At 38.9% G+C, this 8,067-nt stretch overlaps 2 long non-coding RNA genes across 2 annotated transcripts in view; one reads left to right on the plus strand and one right to left on the minus strand.

The window, feature by feature from the left end:
* LOC108638893 overlaps window positions 1-7,419 on the minus strand; it is a 33,048-nt gene extending 25,629 nt beyond the window's left edge. The window contains exon 1 of the long non-coding RNA XR_001920142.2: window positions 7,271-7,419. This is a non-coding gene — a long non-coding RNA (uncharacterized LOC108638893). The remainder of the gene's footprint in view (window positions 1-7,270) is intronic.
* Window positions 741-5,240, plus strand: LOC108638894. The gene is made up of 3 exons (XR_003915607.1): window positions 741-935; window positions 2,904-2,951; window positions 5,088-5,240. It is a non-coding gene; the product is annotated as an uncharacterized LOC108638894 (long non-coding RNA).
* Window positions 7,420-8,067: the final 648 nt, after the last annotated feature.

Below are 8,067 nucleotides of genomic sequence, written 5' to 3' on the forward strand. Positions count from 1 at the left end.
TAATACTTCTGAATTTGTATTTGTAGGTCCAGCTAAACCAGGCACTGTACAAAAAGTTTATGCAAACCAAACTCTCTTGGGCCTTTTCTCTCTTATCCTGTGTCCTCTACAGTTGTGTTTTCTGAAAGTGCCTGAGGGAATAGTCGATCCCTGCTGTGATGGTGATATGCACTGGGTAGAACCAGGGTGAAAACATCAGGCTTCCTAAAGCTCATCCCCTAAAATTCAGATTTTATTTGCAGGCTTGCAGAATGAAATAACAAGTTGCAGCTTGTGTTTATGGGCCATTAATTGAAGTCAGTGGATTCATTTATTTAGTAAGGATTCAACTACACTTCCTGCTCAATATACAAGGTACTGGGTCAGGTTAACATGAGTACAGAGTATAAGACACCTCATTCTTACAGCTTTTCTTCATTTGTGAACAGGATGCCTTCAAATAGCTTTAGTATGGCTGAGGTAAATTTCAGTTTAGTTTTCTAACCAAAATATTAGAAATTATAAGATATGTTAAACAACTTTGAAAGACATTTTCAGTGTCCAATAGTGGAAATTTTTTCTTCTATCTTCACCCAGCTACAAGTGTGAATCAGCTTTTTTCTCTCTTCCAAGTTTTGATTGAGGGATTTTACTTTTGCACTGACCTACTAATTTGGGAGAGTTAAAGTGCAGTGATAGACCTGTAACTGAAATACGGCCCTTGACTGTAAAGCTCATCCTTGGCAGTTATGCAACGATTTTTCACTTCCTCTTAGAATCCTTCTTCATATGACACCCCTAATTAGGCTCAAAAAGCATTGAGAAAGGAGGGCAGTGAAGAGATATTTTTATCAGTTACTGCATTTTGAAAGAGCACTTGCAATAAAACAAAAGGGAAAGAACCAGTGGATAGAAGATTCCTGAGAGGAGAACAAGGGAAGGAATAGCAGAAGAGTGTAAGTAAATACGAAAGGGAATATTGTGCAGAGATAAGTATGGCCTGTGAAGGTATTTCCTGAAGCAGAGAAAAATTTGAATTACAGTTTTGTTTCTGTACTGCTACATGTCTCCAGGTGTCCTCAAAGCTCAAATGTGGATTGCCTGTAAGAATTCAGAATATTTCAGGGTGTGTTAAAAATGACTGGGGAGGCACAATTTCCCTGCTAAGGGTTTTTTTAACCTCTGGTAATGAAGCAGCATAATGGAATTGGCTGATTCACAGCAGTACCTAATTTTTATCTCTGCTTGATGGCCTCACATTACAGCTTAAAGTCTGCTACAAAGAACAAGGCTGCTCATACCTAGTTGCATTTTGTCTTTCATTTTAAATAGACCTTTAAAAATATTTCTACCATAATCCATTTTTTAAAATTCAAGAAAAGCTTCATTTTACAAAACCAACCTTGGGAAATACAACCACAAAAGGATGAGCTTTATATGCTGGCTGAAATGAAAGCACTTGCCCTCAGGCCTTTCTTGGAAACACGCAAGTATGTGATGTAAATGCACAAGTTGTGTTTCTTTTCTCCTCATAAATAAGTCAAGAAGCTTTAAGAGCATCTAGAGAGCAAAGATCTCCTGTATGCAAAACTCTTGTGTGGCCTTTATTTAGAGAGCATATGACTTGCATATCCTGCTCTACTTCTTGTGGTTCAGAAGAGGAATGGGAGAGGCTTAGCAGGTTATCCAGCTTTCTCTGAGATTTATGGATGATGCTACGTGCCCTCTCTGGTTTACTTTTTAAGCATCAAATAAATAAACTTCTGTTCTCTGGGGACACAGTTCTCTCATGTAACAAAATTGCTGTAAAGGAAGCTTCTGCTATCTTAAACTCACACAAGAATTGAGATACAAGGGTGCACTTAAAGCCTGCAGGATTTGGATGTGTCTGGAGCCTGTTGTGGTTTACAGCAAGCCCTGCTCCTGATGTAATGTTCAGGATGGAAGGCACAGGGCACCCACTATAAAGACAGATCTCTGCTTTCCAATGGTTTAATAGGAAAATCTTGCCACAAGAGAAGCCTGAACAGAAATCCCAAAGGTTTGGTTAGAAACACATGCAGTACTTTTGATGGGGGGTTGAAAATAAATTAGTATTCTGCAGATGTGAGGAAAGTTGTCTGAGGGGAAACTGCTAAGATAAAAGAAGTATGTGAAAGTAATGTAGATTCATACTATGTAGTGCCTGAGCCTGGGCCTGTGATGTAGCTTTATCTGTAACTCCATTTTAGATAAAAAAGCTTGATCTTACTACTGCACCTCTGCCTGTTGCCATGCAGTACGTATCACTTCTTACAATTCTTGATGCAATGCTGCACAGAAATTGGAGATTTTTTTTTTTCACAATTCATTAGCAGCTAACTAATGTTATTACTGAAGATGAGCTGAACAATCTGTTCCATGTCTAACTGAAGCCACTGTGGTTTTGCATGTGGAAGGATGCTCTGGTGATGCATAATGAGAGAATGCTTTGGCATCAATCCATCTCATCCATTCTTGAACGATTTCCTTCTTGAAGGGCTTCTAATGCAACTGCTCTTTCAAAGGGCAAGAACAGTCAAAGCCTGTTGTGTTGCAGAGGTCAAGCTGAAGAAAATTTTTTCACTTCCTTTCCACATGCATTACAGCACAAATAAATCCTGCTTTATTTGGTCATTATAGCTCTTGTACCTTCTCTCTAAATTTACACAGCCTATGAAACTGTTGCTGTTTTGGGAGATTTCTTTTAGCACAAGTTATTGTTGGTAACTTTATTCTTTTAATTTTGCCAAATTCAGTTATTTGAATACAGGCACTCATTTAAACCAAGACTAAAGAGACTAATAACCTCTCAGCTTGTTTTAAGAGTGTTATGGAACTTGAATTAAGAATCAAGTAGAGAAAGCAAATATGATGCAGTAACTTTGGAACATCTGTGTATTCAGGAGGACTTTCAAGCACAGATGCAGGCAAATGCCTCAAACTCCTATTGTGTAAGTATTTCATACTTATCTTAAGAGATAATAGGAAAGAATTGCAACAAGTGAAAAGTCAGATTGTAAATTTAAAAAATTTTGTCAATAATATTATTCAGTGATTATAGTAAACCAATCCAAATACCCCAAAAAACTGTAATATTGGCATTACAAACTTCAATTTAAATAGTGGCATTTTCTTGCACTGCTAGCAGAAATGCTTTCCTAAATATTATCAAATAGCAGAGCAATTACCAAAACCAGTCACAGGGAGTTCCTCTTAACTGTGTGAGACATGCAATGACTTGATTTTTCTCTGACGGGCTACATGTTAGATAGAGATAAAAAAGTCTCATTGTATAAACCTTTTCTCATATTATTTGACCTATTTGGTTTAATCTGAACATTTTTCATGTATCATAAAATTGTGATAATATTTTGGAAATTTTCCAATTTTTGGTTTGCTTTCCAGTCTTTTTTTTTTGCTGTTGTTGTTAGTAAATGACATTTTATTTAGAGGCAACATAAAAATTACTGTGTTTTAAAATTATTTTTATCCAGCATTTGTCTGCCTGTAACTCAAAAACGGTCTGTCCTGTTAAGGAGCTTCTCGTAAACATTCTTCCTTTTCCAAATTACTTTGCCAGCTGTATCAGAGAAGGTTTTAGTTGAGTTGAGCTATGAATATATTCTGCTTGTATGTATCTTTTTCTTGTATTTTGCTCTTATAGACCTCAAAGGTGAACTGATTTCCCTGTCTGGGTATTTCTGGATCAGGTGCTCCATGAGAACCTTGCATTTTCCAGGTTGCTGGTTAGAGCTGTTTGTAGCCTGTGTAGCACAAACTGCTGTTCTATGGCAACTAAAGGATGTTTAGAGTGTTTTTCATGCTCCAGTGGGAACTGCAGAGCTGATCATTATTTCACAGCCTGCTGAGTATTCTTTTCACAGGGTATTTACTTGAGTGTGCACTTGTGCTTATCTAAAAACACTTGCTATCGATGATGAAAGAACAGAATTTATTTGGAGTAAGATGTGACAGCATGGACTGAATCTCTGGAAAAGCTGCAGCACCAGATTTGCTCTGAGAATGTACTGCCTTCCCATCCACCAGGCTACAACGACTGGAACTCCACCACATAACTTCTCTTTTTTAAGGTCCCCTGCAAATGGAATGAACCCCTGTGCACTGTACAGAGATGTTCAGGACTAGCAAGGTTACAATCCAGGACAGCAGTGACTGGCAGATTCCAGCTCTGTTTGGAATCCGTACAGTGCTTAAACTGCAGTTGCACAGCCTGTTGGTCCCTTCCCACGCCTCCACACGTTTTCTTTACTCACTACTGTTTGGATTTTGTAGTGATGAGCTCTTACAAGACTTGGGTTTGGGAATTTCTTTTGAGAGCCCCTTGGTAGCCAACTGGCCTGAATTCCAGCAGTGCTCAGTGCATGCAGCTCCTGCTCTGGTAAACAGGGTTGCATGTACTTATGTCAGCAATGCATTTTTGCAGTATCTCAGCAAATGACAGTCATAGCTGAGCTTTCATGCTTCTGCTGCACAATAATGCCCTGCCACTGAAACATGTGGAGGAAGGGATGGAAAAACCCAGTTATCCTGTGTATGTATTTAATAAGCTGCCTAGTCTAGTAGTTAATACTGAAGCTAACGAGATGTGATTGTATGTTCTGAAGCAAGACTGTTTGTCCATACATTTGCATCCTTGTGTTAATCATATCGTGTGTGGTTTCAGAGGCAAATCCCAGGAATGTGGAAGAAATGTTGACTGCTGTATGCAATGTATACCATGACTTTAGCTATTGCTTTACAGTCCATCACACTTAGTCAGAGTTGCAGAAATAACATGCCTCTTCAGTAGATCAAAGTGGAGGCGCTGACACAAGGTGGAATTTCACCCTGTGTATGCTTGAGCTGCTGTTTTAACAACACAGAACCATAATAAGCACTCGGTGATGCAGCACAAGGATTCAGGGAAAACAGGGTGAGTTGTGGGCAGTAATCTCCCAATGACATTATCTAAGCTAAGTCTATCTTAAAGTCTTTCTACCATCCAGATAACAATGGAGGAAACAAAGGAAGTTGTGAGCCTTAGTAATACTGGTCTGATCCAGATCAGTCCCCTTATTTTCTTACAGGAGGGAAACAAGAAAGCACCTTATGTCCAGCCTGAGAAGGCACTTGTTAAGACTGCTATTGATAGGAGAGACAGTTTCATCCTTACAAGAAAGACTCAAGAGCATCTTCACTGTAACCACAGAGACTTGATCACAGGCTTTACTCTTCATCCATGAATGGAATCAGCCTGGCCCAGTAAAGTCAAAAGTGAGGCTGTGATCTGGCCAGTGTATATTTAAAAGAATTGTGAGAGAAAATGAAAGCCATTGACTAAGGAGGAGGGAGTGATTGAACTCTTTCAGTTCACTATTTTCTCACTTTACCACTAGCACTGATGTATGCAGAGAGAAACAGTTACAGCCTGGCAATGCTGACTTCCTAATCATACTGTATAGACAGAAAACAGGGAGTAAATTAATCTATTAGAAGCAAACACTTTGTGTAGAAATTACTTGATTGTTCTCATGATACCTGCTGCTATTATATTTTTCTCCCAGGTTTATAGATACTACCAGACATCCAGAAAGATGAAGTACCCATATCTCTAAAATAAGCTTTTTGTTTCCCGATGCAAATATGTTTAGGAAGTTTTTTGAAACTTATTTTCTGCAGTTGAAATTGGACGTACAGCCATGTTTTCTTAAAGTATCTTCAGCCAATACAAAATACTGTGGAGTTTGGCATCATAACCATGATTTCACTTACACTTGGCCTCATTTGAAGAACTTATGCACCTCTTCTAAATCACTGATTAGGGAAGACCAAATTATCCTGCCTAACCTCACTCAACTGACATGGAGAACTCCATGTCACTGAGATGATGGTTGAGCCAAATGTCATCTGTCTAAAGAACAGTGTTTAAGCAGCAGGGGTGTAAATTGTCGTTTACTCCCCTGGCACAGGTAGTGTTTTAACAACTGCTCTTGATCAGTGAGCATGGAGCAGAGCTCAAGCTAAGAAATGCTGCTATGCTGCTAAAATGACTCTGTGGCTTCGACCACATCAGCAGGTGGGAGATTCCAGTAGAGCAGGTCTAGAGAGCACCTGAGAAAGTACTGAGGACTCCCCATCTGCACTGTGTGTGTTTGTATTCTGCTCCAGACGAGCTCTTGTCTGGCTTGTTGGACTGAATATTCATTAACAGCTGGGCTGCATTAGCTCCTCAGACTGAATATTCTGTTTCATCTTTATTTGAAAGGAATCCAGTTCATGAGCTATGGGACTGCTCAGCAGGGAAAGCCAAAGCACTGTGAGCAAGGAATGATCAGGAGCCTTGACCCAGGATAGTACTTGTGGCTCAAGCTACCTTAGACTTACCTTCTGACCATATGGCTGCAGCCAGACTCAAGTGTGCTGTTGCCTTGAGAAAGCCTGGCTCAGACTTCTCTGAGCAAGTTGCACAGTGAAGTTGGTTACCCTCACTCTACAAGATTAGTCTGGTTTTAGGTCTAACTGAGACTATGGCACAACTAGATGCAGATATTTGGTGGTGTATAGCATATACAAGGTTCAGTTAAGGATCTTTTACTGGGAACTTAGGTTTGAATTTACTGTTACCTTGCCAGTAGTTAAGGCAGATTTTATAATTGAAACTCTGCAAAGGAGGAGCCTTAAATCAGTAATTCCCTTGTAGATGCTATTTGCAATCTTTAGATCTTTCATAGTCCCCTACTGACCATATTCTTGGCACTGCTCTGCCTTTGAAAGCTCTTGGCACTATAGGCCATGTCTTCAGAGTCCCTAAATTTAAACCAGAGTTCCTGAACTTAAACCAAGGCTTATGGGGTTCTCATCAGGTTCTTCCATATTCCAATTTTATTGTCATATCATTTCAAAGTGTATTACTGAAATTAAAAGATTTGGGTAACTAGTTCTACCAAACAAACAAACAAAAAGTAGTTGGCCTACCTAATTATTGTAAAGTTGGATATAGATTGGAGCACAGCAAATGGCAGTTGCAGCAGTTAACCTTTGTATAGTGCTCTCTAGAATGAACTCTGCACTTTGCTACCGTCAAATCTGGTTGTTCCTGGCATGTAGCCTATTTCCAGTCTAGTGTTCCTTCTGAAGTATTTTATTAAAAAGATTTTTAAAAAGACAACTGATGAAACAGTCTATGAAAGCAGTTAAGCTAAGGGAGTGGTGTCTGCTTTTATTTCTTCTAACAAAGTGGTTTGTTTAGGGAAAAAAAGTTTTCTCTTACCTTGCTGAGAGTTTCACATGTTACTTCTCAGTGGCAGTTTGCCAAGTGAGTGTGGCTGGATGCTCTGCACATGGAGGTGGTTTCTTTTGCTGCTGAAACCCAGACTCTGCAGTTTTGAAGATCAAAGTGTAGTTTTTCTAATGTCAACATTTCAGTGTATTCTGAAATTAGATGATGATAGCATTAGTTCACTACATGTAACTGTTTAACTTTAAAACAGATTTTAAAATATATTAATATTTTTAAATTTATATAGTACAGCTTCTAGGACAAATACCAGTGGACAGAACACTGAAATAGAAAAGTGCAGTGCAGGAATACCAGGTTTCATGAGAAAGATCTGAAGTATTTGTTTTTATTGTCTGTTTAAACTTTTTTTGGTTTTAGATTGTGACCTCTAGTGCTGCTTAAGCTTTCTAGAACAAATATGAAATATTTAATTTGCCTAGTTAAGTCTGTAGCTCTAATCACATAGTGTTCAGAATTGCTAGAGAAAATGTATTTGCTGCAATATTTAATGCAAAAGACTCCATATTTGTCACATTTTTTAACATATATTATGGAAATATGAATTGTTTCCTGGAAGGAAGCCACATGGGGTAAGTCTGTTACTGTTTCTCTAGACTGTGTGGAGGAAACAGGTCACTCTTAAGGTGTGGGATACTGTGAACATTCTTTTACAGACAGGAACAGACCCTTAGCAACAGTTTTATTGAACAGGGGTTGAAGTGAAGAGGTTGAAGGAGCTGATCCTGCCCCTCCACTCGGCCCTGGTGAGGCAGACCTGGAGTCAGTTC

Source organism: Manacus vitellinus, unplaced genomic scaffold, assembly GCF_001715985.3.
Source record: "Manacus vitellinus isolate BGI_N305 unplaced genomic scaffold, ASM171598v3 scaffold_14_pilon, whole genome shotgun sequence".
In the NCBI taxonomy this organism is placed as follows: Eukaryota; Metazoa; Chordata; class Aves; order Passeriformes; family Pipridae; genus Manacus; species Manacus vitellinus.